Below are 24738 nucleotides of genomic sequence, written 5' to 3'. Positions count from 1 at the left end.
TTTTCATGCCGTTGAATCATAACATTGATTTGTGAAAAAAGTTGATGAATTTTCTTTCTTTCTTTTTTCGAGTTTTTTTTTGTATCTGATAAATATACATGTATAGATTATATTTAGAATTGAATTGAATTTATTTCTGGATGAGACAAAATTTTCATATTTTTTTTTCGTATGTTGAACTTCAATTTAATATTATCCGAAAAACATCGAGTTTTTTATAGTCTAAAGATGAGGTTATTGAATGATTTATTGATTGTTTGGTCGAAATCTTTAATAATGAAATGTATATTTTTTTTACGGAATTTATAGATAATTTTAACCGAAGATTTTGGTATCCCTACTTTATAAAAATGTAAAAGAATACTTATCGTAATTAATCTAATATGTCAAAATATTGTATAGTTTATCTTAATTGATTTAGACGAAGAGTCGAAATGATGTAATTAAAGGGTACATAGACTTATAGAATTAAATTATAAAGAGAATTTGGAGAGACCAAGGTGTCAAATTGGTGGGAAATCTAAACAATCAAAAGATCCTCAGGTTGAACAAAATCTTAAATTAAAACGATATTATAAAATATTTTCGTTAACATAATACCATTCTGTTATTAAAATTTTAATCCAACAATAAGAAAATTCCAGGAAAAAAACTCTCCTTGTAGTTTATAAAGGTGTTTTTGGTGGTCTCCCAAGCTAAGACAAAGCTAAAACGAAAAATACAGGGAAAAAACTCGTTATTCAATACTGCGATAGTCTTCCCATGGAAATAACCGGAGTTCCCCCGCCGTCATGGCAGCAGTCGACCACGCGCCGCCGTCAGCCACCATCTCCTATTTCTTTCACCCCATCAATTCTCATTCTCTTACCCATCACCGCATTGCTTGTCTCTCTCTCTGCCGTCCCTCATTTTCTCTCCACGGTAACTCATATTTTAAGACCCGTCGGAGCAAAGAAAAACTGGGATTCGCTAAACGTTGTTCTGGTCTCATTTGCGATTCTTTGCGGTGTTTTTGCTAGAAGAAACGACGACAAGTACATCAACAGAAATGATGATGATAATAATAATAATAATAATAATGAAATTGACAGGCCAAGCCACATTGTTTCGCAGCAATGGTTTGAGTATTCGGAAAGATTGATGTCGGCACCGGATACCCGCGTTACAACGTTAAAGAGAAGCAGTAGATCGTACCCGAATCTGAGACAGGATGTGTCGAAGAATGATAATGAAGATCGGTTTCGTTTTTTATGATGATTTCGAATTAAACTGGTATCGATCTTCGACGAATTGTAGTGATCAAGTTCATGAGCTTCGTAGGACGTGTAGAAGTGACTTTGAAGAATGTGAAATCAATATCATTCCTGTTAACACTTTCGTTTCTCCGCCGCTTTCGGCGCCGTCTCCACCTCCAGCTTCCCGCCCTAAACCAAGTCGAACTTATCAAAACGATGGAGGGGAGAATGTGATGGATAAGAAAGATCAAGCTGATCGATTCAAGCAAATCAAGTCTTCACAGCCCGTAATACTGCCGCTTCCGCCGCCGCTATTTGAAATGGGAAATATAGCAAAGGTAAAGCATGCGAAATTGGAACGATGAAGTAATCCAAGCAAAGAAATAAAGATGGTTCGTTCATGAGCTCGTAGGACGTGTAGAAGTGACTTTGAAGAATGTGAAATCAATATCATTCCTGTTAACACTTTCTTTCTCCGCCGCTTTCGGCGCCGTCTCCACCTCCAGCTTCCCGCCCTAAACCAGTCGAACTTATCAAAACGATGGAGGGAGAATGTGATGGATAAGAAGATCAAGCTGATCGATTCAAGCAAATCAAGTCTTCACAGCCCGTAACTGCCGCTTCCGCCGCCGCTATTTGAAATGGGAAATATAGCAAAGGTAAAGCATGCGAAATTGGAACGATGAAGTAATCCAAGCAAAGAAATAAGATGGTTCTTGCTTCGTAAGGAAGAGAAAGAAGCTTAAGGATCATAACCATCAACAAGAATCCCCTTGCATTCGCCACACGAGCCACCCTCTTATTATTCTATTATATCTCCTCCACCACCACCGCGGGTTCCATCTTCGGTCTTTCAAAAATACAATCTCTTCAGAAAGTGCGGCAAAATCGACGTTTTCTATATCAACACGATTATCGAAACAAAACACCGAGATCCCACCACCACCTACACTGCCACAGGTACTTGTTTCTACAAAAAGATTATCAAACCAAAATAATCAGACCCCGCCACCTGAACCTTCGAGGAGAAGAGCCACGACCGACAGTCTCATGCCGCCATCGACGAAAAATGTAAATACTAATTATTGTGAAGAGAAAATGAGCATCGGTGGACAGTTCCCGTTAATCCCGATGCCGCCGCCACTGCCATTTAAAATGCCGGAATTTGAGAACACTGACATCGATGTTTCATCAGGCAAAGATGATGTGGTAACGGACAGCATGATGGACGACCCTGATGTTAATGCTAAAGCTGAGACCTTTATCGCGAGGCTCAAGGATGGTTGGAAATTAGAGAAAATAAACTCCATGAAAGATAAGCTAAACCATACAAGTTCAGAGATCCAGCAGTTACAGTTGATGAACAAATGATTCAGACATGGCTCCAAATTTTCTGCTTGATTTGGTTTCTCCGTATACATTCGATTAATTAAAATTCATTGAATATTATGACAGGATTAATTCTAGTTTGTAGGAGTCCACACGTCCATTAGGAATATGTATCTATTCGTAAGGGAATAAATTTTATTTTGTAGAAACAGAAAAGCCTTGCTGCTAGAGTTTTTATCAAAATATTTTTGAAAAATTATTTAATTCAATATTGTCTTTAACATAGAAAACATCCACTTACAAACACACATCCTTTATGGGGAAAATAATTGCTGTAAAGAAACTTCATCTTCATGTCTTCACCAATCACCATAGTCTGGTAATACCGGATCCGGATGGCGATTATAGGGTACTAATTGCCATCCTATTCTTCAATTTACAATTCTACAATTGTACTAAACTGTTGGCTAAGTCCCTGGTCGGTCACCCTTTTATCTTTTTTGTGTCGACGGCGAATAATTCAAAATGCCGCGCCTCAAAATCATCGCCTTTGAGCTTCGTCAAAGTGAGAATCATCATAAGTGATCTCTCTGAGCCGGTTATAGTATCTAGGCATGTCTTTTGATGGCTTCCCTCCATTCATTTCAGCTCAGCTCCATTATATCATCATTACTTCCCCGAAAAAATCAAGGTAATTCCACCTAACCCCACTACCCCGTATTTCCTTCACAGTTCTCATTTCAATAAACGACATTACTTCGATTAAGAACTAGGGTTCCATTTTAACAGTAACGGAAATTTCAATTTCTATTTGTATTTTTGATTTGCAAGTCGAGCAAGTGTCATCTGGTGGAAAAACCTACGCCGGGGGTCTAGATCGATTCACATTGCTTAGATTATATTAAATGTCTGTAAGATTTTTAATTGTGAAATGCAAGATTTGTTAGTGAAATTGCTCTCTATTTAGATGATCTTATATGATATTGTTTGCATTGATCCAGGGGAGTTCCCATTGGCTCCGCCGATATATTTTTGACCCGAATATGAGAATTTCACCCATTACACTGACTGGCTCTGTAGGAGAGGGGGACTTGAAGTTTCAAAACATTTTCTGATTGGAACCATAAAGACCCGACAATGCTGCTAGCTCTTGTAGACACCCGTTTTTGTCCGGGTCTTTTCTATCTAATTTTAATTATTATTATTATGTTTATTAATTATTATTATTATTATTTTTGCAGGCCAATTTTTGAGGCCCAGTACATCAACCCAGTCAACCCAATTACAATACTTGACCTAATCAGGCCCAGCTGCTCCGGATCCGACCCATCCAAGCCCAACAGTTGACCCATACCCGGTTAGGGTTTCACTCTAAGGCACCAGCCGCTCGAGATTTCAGCCGTTGGATCAGATTTGATCCAACGGTCCAAAGGGACCCTAGTTAGGGTTTTAAACCCTAAATTGAAGCTCAGCCGTCGTCGCCTTTTAGCCTCTCAGCCGAGTGAGTGCCGCCGACGATCCCAAGCCACCGCCGTTGTCATCCAGCTTCCAAACAGTAATGACGCCATCCACAGTGCCAAAATCAGTCAAAAAAATATATCAAATCTAAACCCTTAAAATATCATTCTAAATCCCGATTTTTTCGGGATTCAATCGTAAAATCAGAGAAACAATCCCCATACCCCGTAGCTTCATGATTTCATTCAAACCCCTAATAAATCAAGCATGCAACCAACAAGAGGGGGTATTCAAGGGTGTTAAGAGCAGAGAACAGAGAAAAAACGGGGGCATTCGGGTTCAGGAGAGAAAAAAAAAACCAAAAAAACAAAAAAAAAGAGACTACTCGAACCAAACAAAAATAAAAAAACCAAGAGGAAATAGAGAGGGAGGACCATACCTGATCGGAGAAGTCATCGAGAGAGGAAGGGTCACCGGTTTCTTGTTTCTCAAAAGGTATACCTTAGATTTAAGGGTTAGGGTCGGTTTTAGGTTAGGTAGGGTGATTTTCGGGTTGAGGGTAAAGGAGGGGGGTCTTTGAGACTGTTTACTTCCTCCGACCGCCGGGCACTGCCGTGTCGGCCGTCATGGGCCTCCGGGATGGCCGCCGGTATGAGGCGGCCCTTTCTTCCCCGATGTGAAGAAGTTGAGAGAGTTTTAAAACTCTCTCACTTCTGTTTTCTTTGGATGAGAGGCAAATGAGAGGATGGATGAATGAATGCCCGTTTTTGGGCTTATGTAATTGACCAAACGGCGCCGTTTCAAGGGTTGGGCACCCGTTTTTGCAAGCATGGGGTAACTACAGTTTAGGTCCCTTCTCCTTTGTAATGCTTTATTTAAGTCATTTAATGAAATTATTATTGTTTTATTTCGAGCCTTTAGTTTTTAATGATTGCATTTCAGTCATTAATTTGTATATTATTTTGCTGATATATAATTTGGTTGTGATATTTATATTTATTTCGTTTTAGTCACTGTTTCAGTTTATTGTGCATTTTCCTTTGATATTCGGATTTGGTCCTGAAATTTGCAAATGTTATATATTAGTCCCTGTTCATGTTTTATATCATATTTGTCTATATTTGATTCTGGATTTAATATTTTCAAATATTTTAATTTAATCACTGATCCCATGCATTTTATCTTTACTGTTATTTGAGTTTGGTCATCATATTCGTATATATTCTATTTTAGCATTGTTGATGTTTGGTTTAATGTCTATTTATTTTTCTTTTGTTTTGGGCATCTATTTCCTTGTTTATATTTTAGTCCTACAATGTATGTTATGTCATTTTTGTGGATATTTGACTTTGGTCCCAATGTTTGTAATAGTTTCATTTTAGCCCCTGAGTTATATGTTATGTATTGTGGCTGAGTTTCGAATTTATCTCTGACATTTATAAATATTATATTTTATTCACTGATCTTAGGTGTTGTGTACTTTCTCTGATATTCAAATTTGGCTATGATAGTATAAATCTATTATTTAGTCATTATCTTACTTTTGGTTAATTATGATTCGGCCTTCATGTTTTTGGTTATTGCAGTTTAGTCCTAGATGTGTTTATGGTTTATTTCATTTCTAGTGCTGTAAATGTTAATATTTTGATTCTGGCTCTGTTTTTTTATTTACCGCTTAATCCCTTCATATTTCTATTTATTTCATTTTAGTCCTTTGAAATTCATGTTTGTACTATTTTGGTCCTTTGAGTTTATATGTTGTTATTTTGGGTTTTTGTAATTCAAAGTACTTTTTGTCATTATAGTTGGTTTGTAATATTAATTTTCTTTTATTTTAATCCCCTATGTATGTACATTTTCATGTTATGTATCTATTTGTACCATATGTAATTAAATATGTTTAATTTTATTTGTTGTAAATATTATTTCACATATTTCTATTTCTATTTATTTCCATTTTTCTTTATTTAAATATTGTCCAATACTTTTAAGAACACGTATGCGTAGAATGAGCGTGGAAAGTATCACTTGGTCGAAGTGGTGCGATCCGATACGGCATTTTAACGACATAGTAACTTAAAATAAGTTGAGTAATTTTGTTAATTTGTGCAAATGATGCAATGTGTGTATTTTAAATAGTAATTATTTTACTTTATGTAAATATAAACTTCAAATTTTTTTCCATTTTATTTTCGATTCATGTTTTAGTTAATCAATTTATTTTGTTGTATGCAAACGTCAATTTTTTCATATTCGATTCACATTTTATCAAGAGGGAAATATTCTTTATAGATGAGAAATAGTCGAGTTAGCTTTCCCGATGGAGGATGCTAATTTTGAATTTCTTTTCGAGTTAAAGAATTTTCTCTAATTATTTAATTCGAAGCAAATTAATCAACGTTCGATAAATAGATCATATTTTAACTTATATTTGATTTATAATTTCCACCATTTACAACGATGTGTAAGCGACACAGTACCAATTTTGGGCGTTGTGGGTGTTTACCCTTCCCCGCACGTAACCGACTCTCGAATCCATTAAATGAATCTTTGGTAACGCAGACCGAATCTTGTCTTAAAAAATGATTTTTCTTAAAATTGTTTTAAAGACGTTTTTAGTATTCGACCTACCTAACCCAAAGGCTGATTGTGACTTTTTAATTTTATTCAAATCAATTCAAAATCACCCATTTTTTCCAAATTAAAGTCATAATTGTTTTTAAAAATAATATTAATTGTTTTACAAAAAAATGGTTATGAAGCTTGACGACTCTGCTGGGGACTTTTTTTTAGGAGTCAAGCTGTAGGTCGCTTACACATTGTCGTCTTAGTGGAAATTATAATTTGAGTACATAGTTAACTTATGATCCGTTTATTGAAATTTTTAATTGCTTCGTTTTTTGTCATACTAACATTTTATTTTTGGCTTTCAGCTTTATCAAGATTTATCATTTTTTTTCCTTGTTTTGTTTTCCTTTTGGGTCGAAGGTAGGTATGTTCCTCCTCACACACATCTCGCATTAGCATAACATAAGCTCTAGAGACGAGCTTCGATCCAAATTAGTTGGGGTGAATGCTTTACTCTCGTAGGAATTTATTCTTCGTATGAGTTTTAGCAAATAACCCATGGGATACATACCTTATACCTTCGTAGGGATTTATTCCTCGTACGAGTATAAGGTAATGAATCCCCTTGAATTGAACTCGTTCCGTTTGAAACCTGTAATGGGTGAGGATCGAGGGTCTGGCAGCCCAAGGGGTCACCGACATCAAGGACAATTCGAGTCCCCTTTCCTGTTAGAACCGAAACCATGCATATAGTGAACCGTAGAATGGTCACCCTAGGTATAGTTATATCGAACCTTTGTCCGTCAGTAGGTACCTAAAATAGGTGTACACAAAGGAGGAAGTTTCTAACCCTTACCTTTTGTTTAAAGTTTGTAGAATATATTTATTCTTTTAGAATAAAAGCATGCGAATAGATATCATGCGGTTAGGATTATTTTCTTGAAATTAAATCAATTTTGGTAGAAAGCATGTCCGGTAGGATTGTTATCTATTGAAAGCATGTTTGGGTAGATATCATGATGGGGTAGGTGTTATATTCATCTCTAAATAATTTTTTATATATCGATTGTCTTACCTGTACTAACAATTCTTTTCTTTTCTTTGTGTGCACTAACTTATTTATTTCTGTTGTTTTTGTTTTTTTCATTCTTCTTTACATTGCATCATAACATAATGCGAAATGTTGATCAGCAAGGGGATATTCGAGAGAAAATTTTCACAAGAGATAAAAGTTTTCAACCAAGCAGTCGCGTACACAGACATGCACCGAATGCTAAAAAGAAATGCACAGAGTACAAGAAGGAGACTTGCTCAAGACGATCGTGCACGTTCGAGACTAAAATGATGAGCCACTGACCGATGATGATCCAGCAGTCGATTTTTATCTACGATCATTTCATCGCTATTATCAAGGAGCGACACACTGACTTCCGCCCCACTGGGGCATTAACAGAGTTAGGTTACAGAATGCTTTAGGGGCATCAGTTCCAAATACAAAGATCCGAGACAAAGCAGTGAGCTCGACGATCGTGCAACATTTAAGACTGCTGGGGATTAATCCGCAGTAGATGTATATTACGATCGTTCCGACGTTATTCATCGAAGAGTGATGCACTGACTTCAGCATCGCCGGGGCATTAAAAGAGTCTGTTTACAAAACGCTTGAGGGGCATCATTTTCAAGGATGAATCCAGATGAAGCAGCGACCCATTTCAGATTCAACATCTAAGAGAAGTCAAGTCTGTAAAGTGGACTGTCTTGTAATGTGAAACTTTATTTCTAGTGAAATTGTTCTAAAATATTCATTGTTGGGATCAACATTTCTGCATTTGCATTTGTATCGTTGCATTTTGCATAACATTCATTTAAGCATGTTTACATGCATTAATCTACCTTGTGGGAAACTTTGAGGAAGCGCTTCTAACTGTGCAACTGCATTCACACAGTATTGAAAATGGATGCAAAATTTGAGGAATTGAAAGAACTGAACGAGAGTTTGCAAAAGTTGCAAGCAAGTGGGAGGTTAAATGGAGCAGATACAAAGACCACCGTGGATCGTATCTTGCAAAACAAAAAGACCTAGTTTACCAAATGGTAGCAAAGTGGCTGAGCTCAACCAAGAAAAAGGCAAAGAAAAGATTTCATTGACCCGTGAAACAGTTAAATGTGTGAAAGCACAGGCTAGTTCGCAACCAACTATCTAGCCCAACAGGATTCCTAATCACCTAGTGACGAGAAGAGCCCAGAACGAGATCCCAGATAATTTGAAACAGTGGTGCAGAGAGACATTCCATGGAATGAGAGGACAACTCTCACAACGGGATGGATGCAACAGAACTAGTTAGTTCTTAACCTGGTGCTTCCGCCCAAATTCAAGATGCCCGAGTTTGAAAGTATAGTGGCACCAGTCGCCTTAATTCACATCTCACGATGTTTATCCAAAGGATGACTGGATACACCAACAATGATCCGATGTTGATCCACTGTTTCCAAGATAGTTTGATTGGACCCGCTTCTAGGGGTATAATCAACTGAGTCATACTCAAGTCCGCTCCTGGAGGGATTTGGCTAGTGCTTTTCTGGGCCAATACAAGCACATGATTGATATGGCCCCCGATCGAACAATGCTTCAGAATATGAAGATGAAAAATTATGAGAGTTCCGACAATATGCTCAACGATGGAGGGATGTCGCATCTCAAGTGCATCCACCAATGACTGAAAGAGTTCATCACTCTATTCATCGATACATTGAAGTCTCCATATATCGACTACTGATGGGGTTGCCACTAAGAGTTTTTCTGACATTGTCATGTGTGGAGAAATGATCGAAAGAGCAGTTAAGAATGGCCAGATAGGAGGCACTAGTCATTCCGACAATGAAGAAAGAGATGATATTAACATTGAAATCTTATCTAGCTAATCTGGGGACCAAACCTCATAAGACATTCTGTCGCATCAATCCAATCCCAATGACATATGAGGAATTGCTCCCAAGCTAGTTGAGAGGAACCTTGTGACTCCAGTTCAATCCAACCAAGAGAGACCCCATATCCTGAAGGCCATGATATTAACGCCATATGCAGCTATCATGTTGGAGCTCGGGCATACCACTGACAACTGCAAGACACTAAAGCACAAAATCCATAATATGTTTTATTCAGGGGTATCCTAATACTAAGCCAGAGAAGTCATTGCATCAACCACTTGCATCCATAGAGATTGTTTTGTTTGAACTCGTTTTGTTTTTATTTCTTCAATATTTCTTAAATATTTTTAATCTTTGATGACTGAAATGATCATCAATAATTGAACAAATTTTAATCTTTAGTTCTTGAATATCGAATGAATTACATATCTTTTAATTCTTCAAGAATTATAGATTTTTGACATATGGCAAGATTAGACCTATTTTATTCTGTCCTAAACCCAAAATAAATATCTCAATTTTTACCCGAAATAATTCCTGGTCACTACCAAATAACCAATTTTTGACATTCTATCTCTTTGAGATCTTGAAATATTCTTTCCACCTTGAAACACTGTATTTATTTTTTGAGACACAAAGTACCCTACCTTTCTTGAGCCAATAAAGTCACCATCGTCTTCTTAGACGCAAAACCAATTTTTTACCAATAAAACCTACAGACGTTGAGTATACTGTTCACTTGAACATGAAATTTCCTACAAGAAGAAACAATGGGGCATCTTGAAGCGATCTTCTAAGGACGAGCCTGAGCAATTGAGGCATACCGGGAGCAAGAAGAAGAAAAAGAAGAAATTATTTCAAAATAATTTTATCATGCATTAATTATATTTTTCATGTGAATAAAAATTAATCCTGAAAATCTATCCCCCTGGGGATACCTCTTTCGCAAGGATTTCTATGTATGAGATGACGAACGCTTTCTTTCATTATCCCTTCACAACAAGAGAAAATATATCCCTTGTGTCCCCATTTGAGCCTGAATTATATTTTCTTCTGATTCAACCCTAATCAAGGATCACCCTCCATATTGGGGGCAAGTTAGAGGAAATCTGCTCGTATGAGTGAAGACCATTAATCCAGATAAGACCAAAAGGTGAACCAAATACACAGTGCAAAGATCATATTAAAGCGAAGAGAAAAGAAAAGCAAAAAAAAAACAAAGTGAAAAAAAAGAACAGAAAGTGGACAAAGAGCACATACAAAGAGTCTCTCGACTTAAATGGCACATCAAGTTTCAAACTATGAGATTGATCCAGAATTAGTTCACCAGAAGATCATAAAACATCAAGAGACAAAGGACTCATACGAGCATATTCAATTGAGCAAAACAAGATCGAAGGCATCAGAGTTAATTGATCCTTGGTTCAAATACCCTTAAAACCATGTTTGGGCCTTTTATCCATTTCTTCATAACCCTGAACCATGACCTACATTACGTGCCTTACAAGTCCCTTCTAATCATACATGGATTTCTAAGCGGAAGAGACTATCCTCATATTTCATCCCGCCTATCAGGATTAATTTTACTTATAAAGATTTTCTAAAATCTTTAATGCTGATAGATAAAACAAAGGGGGGTTAAAGACGTAAAATTCTGGGTAACGTCTTGAAACCAAAGGAGGTTCGAGTTTGAAACCTGAAAGGGCGGCTCGAATATGAAGATTATTACATAGGAGACGATTGCTCAAATCCCTTGAGGCATCACACATGAATGAGAACATGAGAGTTGGGAGTCAGAACACTTCCAATATATGAGTACAAAAGCTACTCCATCAGATCAGAAACATCAAATAATGAGAACACTATACTTTTGACCAAAATTAACCACTTGAGACTTTTTATCCTTCCTTACTTAACCATCTCTCAAAGATAGCACTGATCTTGACACTTGTCAAATAGCTATAATTTATTGAAGGATTAAAAGAGTAATTAATTCTTTGATATCCAATGAACTCTTGTTTTTGAGTTGTCAATTGAGAAACCTTGAAAGTAGCAATATTTTCAAAACTTTTGATTAAACATTTTTCAAAACTATTGATATTTTCAGACTTTTGAAAATAAAGAAGAAAAACATTTTAAACAAGATAAGTTCTCTATATCTTGGAATTCAACGAATATCTCTCCGAAGCTCAGAATCGAAGCTGGGCAAGAGAAGCTAATTTTTGGGCAAATTTGATGGGACAAACAAATGGTCTCAGGTCAAGGTTTGCAAGAGTACACCATGGAATGAAGACAAACTGAATCAATGATAGAGTGAAGACTGCTCTCGCAACCATTCTCCTTTCAGCTCGAGAAAAACATACAACATATACATACATACATACCTTACATACATGTTACATAAGTTTGCATCTTTGCATCAAACGTTATCACCATGCAATAAACACTTTGAGTTTCCTCTCTTGAGGACAAATAAATCAAACTTCATCATGACATCATCAACATCAAAGATTAGTCATTCATAAATACATCATTTTGATCTCTCAGGAAATCAAAGCTCGGAAATGACTAGATATCTCTAACTTGAAGAAATAATGACATCCACAGATTTGACTTTTGAAGTCAATCGTCTCTTCTGAAGATATTTCCATCAGCAAGAATAAGCAGATTATCAGTATCCTTTGAGCTGTTTTTTTTTTCTGGAGACAAATAGTTGTCTCTTGAGACAATTTCTTAAAAAAAATATTTGATTGTTTCCTTTGAAACAAAATTTGTCTTATTAGTTTTCCTTCGAAAACAATTTTGTCTCGCTTGAGACAGTTCTTGAAAAACAAATTTTGTCTCGCTTGAGACAGTTCTTGAAACAAATTTTGTCTCACTTAAGACAATTTATCTGAAACAAATTTCGTCTCGCTTGGGACATTTTTTTTCCTTTTAAAAACAAATTTTGAATTTGCTTCACTTGAAGCAAAATTAATATCACTTGAGATTTTCAAAGCTGATTTGTCTCGCACGAGACAGTTTCCCCTTTTAACAAATCCTGAAATTGTTCATTTGAAACAAAATAAACACTTTTGAAAACACCTTTGAGATTATTTCCATATAACAATATCGACAATCTTTGAATCTTTTAAAACGATTTTTTTTTCTCTCTTGAGACAGTTTCTCTTGAAAAAATCTTTGAGTTTGTTCATTTTGAATAAAAATCTTGGAGTTTGTTCCTTTTGAATAAATATCTTTGAGTTGTTTCTTTTGAAAAAATCTTTGAGTCTATATTTTGAAACAAGTTTTTGTCTCTCTTGAGTTTCTCTTGAAAAAATCTTTGTTTCTTTTGAAAAAATCTTTGAGTTTGTTTCTTTGGAAAAAAATTTTGTCTCTCTTAAGATAGTTTCTTTTGAAACAAAATCTTTGAGTTTGTTTCTTTGGAAACAAATTTTGTCTCTCTTAAGACAATTTTTGAAAAAAATCTTCGATTTTTCTCTTAAAATGAGACAGTTTCTCTTGAAACAAATCTTTGAGTTTGTTCCTTTAAAAAAAAATCTTTCAGTTTGTTTATCTTAACAAAATCATCTTTGAGTCTATTTCTTTGAAATAAATTTTGTCTCTCTTGAGACAGTTTCAAATGAAAAACTAACTTTTGAGATGTTCATTTGAAACAAATTGGTTTCACTTAGATGTAATCCATCTTTGAGTCTGTTTCTTTTGAAAATACCCATTTTTGAGATCGTTTCTATTAAAACAATTTTGTCTCCCTTGAGACAGTTTTCTAGAAATACAAAATCTTTAAGTTTGTTTCGCTTAAAATAAAACTATCTTTGAGTCGTTTCCCTTGAAACGAATTTTGTCTCTTGAAACATTTTCTCTTAAAACAAGATCATCTTTGAGTTTGTTTCTCTGGAAACAAGGTTTTATCTCTTGATACATTTCTTTTGGAAAAAAATTTTTGAGTTTGTTTCTTTGGAAACAAAATTTACCATCTTTGAGTATGTTTCCCTTGAACAAAGCAAACATTTGAGATCGTTTCTCTTGAAACGAATTTTGTCTCATTTTGAGACAGTTTTCAATGAAACCCCGATCTTTGAGAACATTTCCCTTAAAAACAAATTTTCTTGAGACAGTTTTCAATGAACCCCGATCTTTGAGAACATTTCCCTTAAAAACAAATTTTCTTGAGACAGTTTCCTTTAAATCATCTTGAGTCATTTCCCTTGAAAAGAATTTTGTCTATTTTGAGACAGTTGCTTTTGAACATCATCTTTGAGTTTGTTTTTCTTGAAACGAATCTTTGGGTTTGTTTCTTTTGAAACAAATCTTTAATTTGGTTCTCTTTAACCATAACTCCTAAAGATGGGCCGTCCTCATCATGTAGGAATCGTGTCATCCCCAGACCAGATCTCCTCATCACGTAGGAGCCGTGTCAACCATAGATAACCAGCCGTCCTCATCACGTAGGAACCGTGTATCACCTTCCTAAAGATGGCCAGAACTCTTCATCACGTAGAGCCGTGTCATCCCCCGACCAGATCTCCTCATCACGTAGAGCCGTGTCACCCCTAGATAACCAGCCGTCCTCATCACGTAGGAACCGTGTTATTGCCTTCCTAAAGATGGCCAAGAACTCTTCATCACGTATGAGCCGTGTCATCCACCGACCAAATCTCCTCATCACGTAGGAACCGTGTCACCCTTAGACAACCCGAACTCTCATCACGTATGAGCAGTTTCGTCCCCAACAACCAACATTATCCAATTTCTAAGTTTAAAAGGGAGAGAACCAGACAAAAACGTGATGTCTTGTCGTCTTTGCCCTATTCTTGTTAACACAAGAATGTGCAAAGAGGGGCAGCTGTAGACACCCGTTTTTGTCCGGGTTTTTCTATCTAATTTTAATTATTATTATTATTGTATTATTATTATGTTTATTATTATTATTATTATTTTGCAGGCCAATTTTGAGGCCCAGTACATCAACCCAGTCAACCCAATTACAATACTTGACCTGAATCAGGCCCAGCTGCTCCGGATCCGACCCATCCAAGCCCAAAAGTGACCCATACCCGGTTAGGTTTCACTCTAAGGCACCAGCCGCTCGAGATTTCAGCCGTTGGATCAGATTTGATCCAACGGTCCAAAGGGACCCTAGTTAGGGTTTTAAACCCTAAATTGAAGCTCAGCCGTTGTCGCCTTTTAGCCTCTCAGCCGAGTGAGTGTCGCCGACGATCCCAAGCCACCGCCGTTGTCATCCAGCTTCCAAACAGTAACTGAAACGTCATCCACAGTGCCCAAATCAGTCAAAAAAATATATCAAATCTAAAACCCATTAAAATATCATTCTAAATCCCGATTTTTTTCGGGATTCAATCGTACCAAATCAAGAAACAATCCCCATACCCCGTAGGCTTCATGATTTCATTCAAAACCCCTAATAAATCAAGCATGCAACCAGACAAGAGGGGGTATTCAAGGGTGTTAAGAGCAGAGAACAGAGAAAAAAACGGGGGGCATTCAGGTTCAGGGAGAGAAAAAAAAAACCAGAAAAAAAACAAGAAAAAGAGAACTACTCGAACCAAACAAAAAAAAAAAAAAAAACCAATAGGGAAATAGAGAGGGAGGAGACCATACCTTGATCGGAGAAGTCATCGAGAGAGGAAGGGTCACCGGTTTCTTGTTTTCTCAAAAGGTATACCTTAGATTTAAGGGTTTAGGGTCGGTTTTAGGTTAGGTAGGGGTGATTTTTGGGTGAGGGTAAAGGAGGGGGGTCTTTTGAGACTGTTTACTTCCTCCGACCGCCGGGCACTGCCGTGCCGGCCGTCATGGGCCTCCGGGAGGCCGCCGGTATGAGGCGGCCCTTTCTTCCCCGATGTGAAGAAGTTGAGAGAATTTTAAACTCTCTCACTTCTGTTTTCTTTGGATGAGAGGCAAATGAGAGGATGGATGAATGAATGCCCGTTTTTGGGCTTATGTAATTTGACCAAACGGCGCCGTTTCAAGGGTCTGGGCACCCGTGTTTTGCAAGCATGGGGTAACTACAGTTTAGGTCCCTTCTCCTTTGTAATGCTTTATTTAAGTCATTTAATGAAATTATTATTGTTTTATTTCGAGCCTTTTAGTTTTTAATGATTGCATTTCAGTCATTATTTGTATATTATGTTTGCTGATATTATAATTTGGTTGTGATATTTATATTTATTTCGTTTTAGTCACTGTTTCAGTTTATTGTGCATTTTCCTTTGATATTCGGATTTGTCCTGAAATTTGCAAATGTTATATATTAGTCCCTGTTCATGTTTTATATCATATTTGTCTATATTTGATTTGGATTAATATTTCAAATATTTTAATTTAATCACTGATCCCATGCATTTTATTATCTTTACTGTTATTTGAGTTTGGTCATCATATTCGTATATATTCTATTTTAGTCATTGTTTGATGTTTGGTTTAATGTCTATTTTATTTTCTTTTGTTTGGGCATCTATGTTTCCTTGTTTATATTTTAGTCCTACTAATGTATGTTATGTCATTTTTGTGGATATTTGACTTTGGTCCCAATGTTTGTAATAGTTTCATTTTAGCCCCTGAGTTTATATGTTATGTATTGTGGCTGAGTTTCGAATTTATCTCTGACATTTATAAATATTATATTTAGTCACTGATCTTAGGTGTTGTGTACTTTCTCTGATATTCAAATTTGGCTATGATAGTTATAAATCTATATTTTAGTCATTATCTTACTTTTGGTTTAATTATGATTCGGCCTTCATGTTTTTGGTTATTGCAGTTTAGTCCTAGATGTGTTATGGTTTATTTTCATTTCTAGTGCTTGTAAATGTTTAATATTTGATTCTGGCTCTGTTTTTTATTTACCGCTTAATCCCTTCATATTTCTATTTATTTCATTTTAGTCCTTGAAATTCATGTTTGTACTATTTTGGTCCTTTGAGTTTATATGTTGTTATTTGGGTTTTTGTAATTCAAAAGTACTTTTTTTGTCATTATAGTTTGGTTTGTAATATTAATTTTCTTTTATTTTAATCCCCTATGTATGTACATTTTCATGTTATGTATCTATTTGTACCATATGTAATTAAATATGTTTAATTTTATTTGTTGTAAATATTTATTTCACATATTTCTATTTCTATTTATTTCCATTTTCTTTATTTAAATATTGTCCAAATACTTTTAAGAACACGTATGCGTAGAATGAGCGTGGAAAGTATCACTTGGTCGAAGTGGTGCGATCCGATACGGCATTTTAACGACATAGTAACTTAAATAAGTTGTATATTTTATTAATTTGTGCAAATGATGCAATGTGTGTTATTTTAAATAGTAATTTATTTTACTTTATGTAAATATAAACTTCAAATTTTTTCCATTTTATTTTCGATTCATGTTTAGTTAATCATTTATTTTGTTGTATGCAAACGTCAATTTTATTCATATTCGATTCACATTTTATCAAGAGGGAAATATTCTTTATAGATGAGAAATAGTCGAGTTAGCTTTCCCGATGGAGGATTGCTAATTTCGAGATTTCTTTTCGAGTTAAAGAATTTTCTCTAATTATTTAATTCGAAGCAAATTAATCAACGTTCGATAAATAGATCATATTTTAACTTTATATTTGATTTATAATTTCCACCATTTACAACGATGTGTAAGCGACACAGTACCAATTTTGGGCGTTGTGGGGGTGTTTACCCTTCCCCGCACGTAACCGACTCCCGAATCCATTTAAATGAATCTTTGGTAACGCAGACCGAATCTTGTCTTAAAAAATGATTTTTCTTAAAATTGTTTTAAAAGACGTTTTAGTATTCGACCTACCTAACTCAAGGCTGATGGCGACTCTTTTTAATTTTATTCAAATCAATTCAAATCACCCATTTTTTCCAAATTAAAGTCATAATTGTTTTTAAAAATAATATTTAATTGTTTTACAAAAAAAATGGTTATGACAGCTCTAATTAGGAATTGAGGTTAGGCTTGATGTTTACTGACTAGGAATTGAGGTTAGGCTTGATGTTTACTGACACTTGCCATTGTAATGGAAAACAAATTCTTCTATGGGTTATGGGGAAAAAAGGCCTAGAAGTTCATGTTATTTTCTTGTTAAATAGGGACCAATATATGGCCTACCAGAAGAAATGTGTTGGAGAAGTGGACGATGATAGGTTGAAATTTGAGATTAGCACTATTTGTTCACGGGAGGTAATCTCTTGGCATTTAAGTTTAATTTCTGATGGAGAAAAAGAAGATCATCCCTCTGAATTTGCACATAATCTCCTCATTCATTACTCTTAACCTCAATGGAAAATATATTTGTTTATAATGCCCATTTTCTCAATATTTGTTTATCTTGTCACAGGAAGTCTTTCATTGAATGCCATTAACGTCACATAATTACATATTGAAACTTTTATAATTTTTAGACTCTGCTATGTCATTGATATTTAATGTAATTATTTGAATATGAATATATACCTCCTTCCCATCTTTTTTCTATCTACTAGTAACTAAATTTACAGTTTGAAGCTCTTCAATTTTATGATACGCTTGCATTTGTAGAATGAATTAATTGATTAGTGCCTTAACTCATTCCTCTTTTCATATTCCTTCACTGTACTGCAGGGAATTGAAATGCAAATTAGTTCAGGTGCTGAAAAGGTATTCCTTTGATAATATGGTTTATAAGTGGATTTGGTGTGCTTAAAAAATAATTGATTTTAATTAAATCCATGGTCTTATGCCTTTGAATCTTAGCGTAGCCAGAATAGGTCAGGTTTGCTGTGCCGCTTATGGATATGAACATAAACAAAATGGTGCTGGGTGCCCCTGCAGACATCCACAAAGATTACTTACAGGTTCACCTTTCCTTCTTTTCCTTCTCATTTATGTGTAATTTAATTCTTAAAAAGTTAAAGGTAAATGGTATGTAGTTGAATTGTTGTTCGACTTCTTTCTTCCCTTCAGTCCTTTATTTCTTTCCCACCTCTGGTAAAATTTGTTATCTTACAGATAATATATCCCGTTGGAAAAAAGTATGCATCTACTCCCCCACCACCTCGTCTGAAATTGATGTCAACTACTGAGCTGAGAGCTCTGTTTTCTACAGAGGATGTCAAGCTTCGTTCATGGTTGGATGCAATGCAAGTTACGTGCATATTCTACCTTCATGTGTTGCATATCTTAAAAGGTAAAAACAATTTGTGTTGACAAATTTCAGTTGGTTTTTTGCCTCCTCATTTGAAGGTGCATGGCTGAATATCTTCCTCTCCTAGAAGAATCTCTTCAGAAACAGGTCAGCTTCTTTTCTTCTTCTAGGCTTTACGTTGAGTAGTTAGGAGCAAAAGTGATCTGCAATCTTCTTTGTTCTCCAGGTTGTGGAAGTTGTTTCATTAATTGATATAAGAAGACGCTTTATAGTCATTAGCCCATTTTTGGAAGACCTTTGGAAGCTGAACCGATGTGCACTAATCGTGCCATTTATCTTGATATATTAATTTTTAAATCCTTTAACATTGATTGTTAGATTGTCATTGTTTTATGTGGCAGATCTTTTGCAGGAAGGCCATATTTCTTGCTTCTTCTGGATCCTTTGTTTTCCTGGTACCATTAGATAATTACTGATTTAACATTTTCTGTTGTAGTGTTTGTGATGTTTAGGCTTAATTGAGGATTGCTTCTACTAAGCTTGAATAAGTTCTAGATCATTTAGGATTGTATAGTTTAGTCACATTATGATTGCATTTCATTTTAGTGCAATTAGTTTTTGTATCTTGCTTATTGTACTCGTATTTTTTTTTACTGAACTTGACCTCCAAAATTGAACTTTTGATACTGTTATTTTAGATACATGTTTTATTTCTACTCAGTTTCCTAAGCAGCAGCCAGCTCTGATGCTTCAAAGTTCTCAGGTACTATTTGCTTTTCCGAATGCAAAGCTCTTATGTTCTTGAGTTGAGTATTTAGATGCCGTTTTAAGACAGATTGATGAAAGGTTTTTGAATTCATCTTGTTGAGGGGTCCGCAATCAAATATAAATGTGTTAATTTTACTTCTGAATAAGTTTTGTGGACCAACTGGCTTTTATGGTTGTGCACAGTATCAGTTCCTCTACCTGTTGGAGAACTTCGTCATTTGTACAATATGCTTGGCTGATTAAATGGTTCTTTTGCAAATTTGATAATTACATGTGTTATCATTGTGAATTACTGCAGCATATATCACTGCAAGGAATACCGAAAAAGTCACCCCTTCTATCGGAATATCCTTGGAGTCCAAGATGGGAAGCATCACGAATGGCTGAGCGGATATTGTGAGTTTCTTGACTGTCTTTATAGATTTAGAATATGTTTTTCTGAACGTTTTGCTCATGTGAATTCTCCAGTGACTTCTTGGCAGATGAGGCTTTGAACTTCAAACGGTTCTGTAGCGAATCTCAACCTCAACAATAGACCGACATGAAGATGCTGAAGTTTCGTAAAAGGATTATGGATTATGTTTTATTCATCGAAGCTGTGTAAAAATGCTTAATGAAACATCATTTGGTAGTTTTATTTCATACATTTTCGGAAATGGTGTTTAATTTTGCAGAAAGGAACCGCAAAGGTTTTTGTCACGTTTAAATCATACTAATCAATTGATATAAACGGAAATCATATTTAGATAAACAATTATGATCATCAAGCTTAGATAAGAGCTCAAATTAAATGTACTGCCTGATTTTTGTATTTAGTCCTCTTATAGTTTGTTTATTTCTAGACTATTTTTATGAAAAATACATTTTCAACATCGATTCTCAAATTTTTCAGTTAATTTTGTAAAATGTATATAGTACAAGGACCTTATATACGATTTACCCTTCAAAAGCCGAATTTGGGAATTTGGGAGCGGGTGGTTAGCTGATGTCCGTACAATCTCTCTCAAAAAAAATCAAACGTCCCAATCAGAGACTGACTGACAGTTCTACAAAAAATATCATCTCATCTATTATATTATCACCATTTACTTCTTCACATTTTCCTCACCAATTCGCTCTATTTCCTCTCCCAACCCTAGTAAAACCTCCCTAATTCTCCTTATTCTTGTCTTTCGAAAGCAATCGACGATGAGAGAAATCCTACACGTTCAAGGAGGCCAATGCGGGAACCAAATCGGTTCCAAGTTTTGGGAAGTGATTTGCGATGAGCACGGCATTGATCCTAGCGGGAGGTTCAATACGGATGGCAAATCATCCGAAAACCAACTGGAGCGGATCAATGTGTATTACAACGAGGCAACCGGTGGAAGGTACGTCCCTCGTGCGGTTCTCATGGATCTCGAACCCGGTACTATGGATAGTATCAGATCTGGTCGGCCAGATCTTTAGGCCTGATAATTTCGTGTTTGGACAATCTGGTGCCGGAAACAACTGGGCCAAAGGTCATTACACTGAAGGTGCTGAGTTGATTGATGTTGTTCGTAAAGAGGCAGAGAATTGTGATTGCTTGCAAGGTATACACATTATTTCCCTGTTTTTATATTTTCATAGTAATCGAACTTATTCTCGTGTTCATTGTCCTAGATATTTAGATTTCGGTAATTCTGCGTTGATTTTCTTAGAATTGTTTCTAGAAGTTTTTTTAGTGGCGTTTTACTTTTTTGTTTTCGCCTCGAAGTTCGTAACTCTTATCTCTGTTTGAGTTGCAATAGCACTTTCATGATAACGACAAAGAACAGCTCCTGCTCAAATTATCGTTTGAGTTCCTTACTTTAGGCGGTGAGCATATCAAAGTAAAATCATCTCAATTTTACCAATCTTCTAATATGTAAACAATAGCTAGATCTTCAAAATTATAATTGATTATTCACTGTGCAAATTACATGAAATGACTGCGGCTTTGTTCCCTGATCCATCTTTTTCTTTAGTTGGCTGACGGTTTAGACTGCGCTGTTATTAGTAAGCTTCTTTTTGTATGGTGTGGAGGCTATAGTGGCCACGGATCTTTATCTACCGTTTTGAGATATATATATATATATATATATGTAGTTAAATAAGCAGATTTGTTTATCTATATGGTTTTTATTTTCATTTTTTTCTCTTCACTGTATGATTTTTTAGAGACTTCACTGTATGATTTTGATTGCCAACAGCAAGTCATTTTGTTCTTGATTCTGTCGACAATAGTTTTGTAGCCTTGTTAACCTTTTTTCATGAATTTAGAGCATTGGGGACCCTTACCAGCTCATCGTCATATGAATGCAGTCTTTGCATTATTACTATGGCATGACCAGTATTTAACATCTAATCTTGAAGCAACAATGATCTCTAAATGAGCATGGGAAATCATAACTGTCATGCATATATGCATACGCCATGTGACTTTGTATCAATCTATAAGAACGGTAATAATCATAAGGTAAATTGTAACATTGGCTTGTTTGATGCAAAATATTAAAAGTAGCACGTACGAAAAAGAAAAGAGAGAGCCATATTTCTGGATCCAGATCTATATGAAAAAGACATACTATCATTATCACCATATAATGGTATGACTGCTGTGAAAGATTTGGTTTGTTGCTATCATAATTAGGCTCGTTTCCTGATATTTTGGTGGTTCTGGGTGAACTAAAAAATTAGGCCCTAATCAAATTTTTAAATTATAGTTTGTATTGTGTCTCAATTGCGTTGTGTTTATCATTTTTGTGAACATAACAAATGATATTGTAGTCGCTGCAAGTATTGTAGTTATGGATTTTTAATAACATATACTATTGTGGACATAACGATTGTTGATATCGCAGTTTTGGATGATGTCTGCATAACATTCATTTTTATGGTTACATATCGCTATTTAAGTAATGTTCATAATAATAAATGTTAAAAATAATTTTTTAAGGGTAACTTCATAATAGTAAGTATTGGAAAAAATGAGTCTCTAATAACAAATATTAAAAAAGACAAATTTTAAGAGCATGCTCATAATAACAAATATTTCAAATAATTGGGGCCTATAATACATTATAACAATTTTTGGCATATCGAGAGAGGCTCGAAATTCAGTTGGAGTTTTAATAGATTGCTCAAGTTACGTGATGAAGCTCTTCCTGCCATTTCAAACAGCACCTTTACCATAAGGGAAATCTGGCAAGAAATCAGAATTAATGGTGAAAAAGCTCTTGGCAATCCTTGATTTGGTTCCCACTTCATATTACGAAGCATAGCATTATTGCTTGGATGGCTCTCCTCAATCGTCTTCCTACTCGAGAACGACTTCAACGAATGGGGATTACTACATCCGGGGACTGCTCTCTTTGTAACTCATCAATGGAACCCGCTCCCATTTGTTCTTTGATTGTTCAACTGCTTCTTATCTATGGGAAGCAATTCTTTCACATAATGGGATAAAGAAATCTGTTTCAGCTTGGGAAGACATGATTAATTGGGCTACTAACACCTGGAAAGGCAATCTCTCATCGTAACAATTTTAAAAATAGCTTGGTGTGCTACAATCTATGTTCTATGGGAGGAACGCAACCGAAGAATTTTTTAAAACCGAATAAGAACTGTTGAAGATCTCTTCATTTGTATCAAAGAAGATGTTGCAATCAAATTAAGGGGAAAAGCTATAAACAGGAATGATAATATTAACTCTTTCCTTTGTAACTCCTAGGGTATAGATTAAACCGATCTTTTCTTGTTGTAAGTTGATTGTACAAATATTTTTGTGATCGGTTATTTTTGTAGCAGATACTGCTTTCTTTGGGTAATAAAATTTATTTATCCAAAAAAAAAATACGGCACTGATCATAATTATAGCAACTCTGTGGTCAGTGCCCAAAATATATAAACCGTAACAGTTGGATCTGGCTCAAGTTGATATAAATTCCTTTTGTTGATTGGAGTATCAAGTATCTGTTGGAGCATGTTAATCTTATCTATTAGGTGATCTGTTGTTTTAGAGAAGGGTTAGTTTAAAAAGTTACTTTAATTATTTGCATTTTAATGATGGTGAAATCTTAATGGTTAAATAATATGGTCATCCGCCTTTGAATTTTCTAATGAAGCTAACTTGTTGACCAGGCTTCCAGGTATGTCATTCACTTGGAGGAGGCGCTGGCTCTGGCATGGGAACTCTCCTTATTTCAAAAATCAGAGAAGAATATCCAGACAGGATGATGATGACATTCTCTGTTTTCCCTTCACCTAAAGTCTCGGACACCGTTGTGGAGCCGTCTAATGCCACCCTTTCTGTGCACCAGTTGGTTGAGAACGCTGACGAATGCATGGTTCTTGACAATGAGGCACTTTATGATATTTGCTTCCGGACATTGAAGCTCACTAATCCGAGTTGTGAGTGATAAAATATTAATCTTGATGGATGGTTTGCAATAAACCTGAAACTAACTCTTCCTTTTTTATCCTGCAGTTGGAAATCTGAGCCACTTAATTTCCTCCACTATAAGTGGTGTAACATGCTGCCTTAGGTTCCCCGGACAGCTGAACTCCTACCTCCGAAAGTTGGCTGTGAACCTTATCCCATTCCCACGTCTTCACTTCTTTATGGTTGGGTTTGCACCCCTCACATCTCGTGGTTCCCAGCACTACATTTCTCTCACAGTCCCGGAGTTGACTCAGCAGATGTGGGATGCCAAGAATATGATGTGTGCCGCTGACCCTCGCCACGGTCGGTACTTGACAGCCTCGGCTATGTTCTGAGGCAAGATGAGCACCAAAGAGGTTGATGAACAGATGATTAACGTTCAGAACAAGAATTCATCGTACTTTGTGGAGTGGATACCCAATAACGTGAAGTCCAGTGTATGTGAACTCGACATCAGTCCAGGAGATGTTTAGGAGGGTAAGCGAACAATTCACTGCAATGTTCCGTCGCAAGGCCTTCTTGCATTGGTACACCGGTGAAGGGATGGATGAGATGGAGTTCACTGAAGCAGAAAGCAACATGAATGACTTGGTTGCAGAGTATCAGCAATACCAGGATGCCACCGTGGAGGACGATGGGGGCTAGTGCAATGACGAAGGTATGGAGGAGGAGAACTATGAGAATTGAAAGAATATGTGACGAAGCCGATTGAAAGTTTGAGAATAAAAACCTTCCCTGCCGATATAAATTTCTACTACAAAGTACAAATAGTAGGTGTGTAGTTAATTCATTGTGCTTGTATGATTTTCTTCTTTATTATTGTATTTGTGTTGTCTTTCCTAAGATGG

The 24738-nt window shown here is 35.8% G+C and overlaps 3 pseudogenes; all 3 read left to right on the top strand.

Moving 5' to 3' along the window:
- The first annotated feature begins 762 nt into the window (after positions 1 to 762).
- LOC120152554 lies at positions 763 to 2606 on the top strand (annotated as a pseudogene).
- Positions 2607 to 3106: 500 nt separating this feature from the next.
- LOC120154024 lies at positions 3107 to 19990 on the top strand (annotated as a pseudogene).
- A 514-nt stretch (positions 19991 to 20504) lies between these two features.
- LOC120152546 lies at positions 20505 to 24535 on the top strand (annotated as a pseudogene).
- The last annotated feature ends 203 nt before the right edge of the window (positions 24536 to 24738 follow it).

The sequence above is a fragment of the Hibiscus syriacus genome, unplaced genomic scaffold (genome assembly GCF_006381635.1).
Source record: "Hibiscus syriacus cultivar Baekdansim isolate YM2019G1 unplaced genomic scaffold, ASM638163v2 tig00002840_pilon, whole genome shotgun sequence".
Lineage (NCBI taxonomy): Eukaryota > Viridiplantae > Streptophyta > Magnoliopsida > Malvales > Malvaceae > Hibiscus > Hibiscus syriacus.
The sequence above is the reverse complement of the archived record's forward strand: the minus strand, read 5'-3'. Positions and strand labels throughout refer to the sequence as shown.